General features: G+C 40.9%; 1 pseudogene; it reads right to left on the bottom strand.

Moving 5' to 3' along the window:
- Nucleotides 1–499: 499 nt before the first annotated feature.
- LOC141603777 (small nucleolar RNA R71) lies at nt 500–598 on the bottom strand (annotated as a pseudogene).
- Between the last annotated feature and the right edge of the window lie 212 nt (nt 599–810).

The following is an 810-nucleotide window of genomic DNA, read 5'->3' as shown; positions in this document are numbered from 1 at the left end:
GGTATTGAAGAACTTGTGGACATTGGTATGATCCAAACGGATAGTATTAAGTTTACCAACCCTTATACAAGACAAGGAAAGGATAACCCAACTCCAAACCATCCACAAAATCAACCTACATTGCCTAAATTATCATCTCATTTCGTATCAACCGAGGAGAAACTATCAATGGTACTCCAACACCACCACACTTAAGTGGTATTTTCATTGCCAAATCCGCATTCTTACAATTGGTCGAACGAAGTCAATTTGAAGGGATGCCTAGTGAGGATCCTCATCTACACATGCAGACTTTTTGTGACTATTGTGATGCAATTTCCCAAACGGGGGTAACACAAGGTCAAATTTGATGGGTATTGTTTCCTTTTTCCTTGATTGGAACCGCAAATCAATGGTTGAAGACCTTATACAAGGCCACTCTTGGCATTGATTCATGGAAGAAGTTAGCACTTGCCTTTTACAAGAAGTTTTACCCTTTGGAGAAAACCAACATGTTAAGAGCCCAAATCACCGGGTTCAAGTAAAGAGATGAAGAGTCTCTATATGAGGCATGGGAAATCTTCAAAGATATATGTCGCTCTTGTCCTCATCATGGGTTAACCGAATGGTTTCTAGTCCAACAATTTTGGAATGGGTTGTATGAAGACTCAAGGAATGTGCTCAACATGGGTTCGAATGGAAGATTCACCGAGGTAGATGATAACCAAACTTGGGTTTAGATAGAGGAGATGGCGGTTCACAACTCTCAATATAGTAGGCCAAGAAAAGCTACTTGGGGAGGGAGACATGAAGTTGACTCCGTCACACAAT

This window comes from Silene latifolia, chromosome 9 (genome assembly GCF_048544455.1).
Source record: "Silene latifolia isolate original U9 population chromosome 9, ASM4854445v1, whole genome shotgun sequence".
Lineage (NCBI taxonomy): Eukaryota > Viridiplantae > Streptophyta > Magnoliopsida > Caryophyllales > Caryophyllaceae > Silene > Silene latifolia.
The sequence above is the reverse complement of the archived record's forward strand: the minus strand, read 5'-3'. Positions and strand labels throughout refer to the sequence as shown.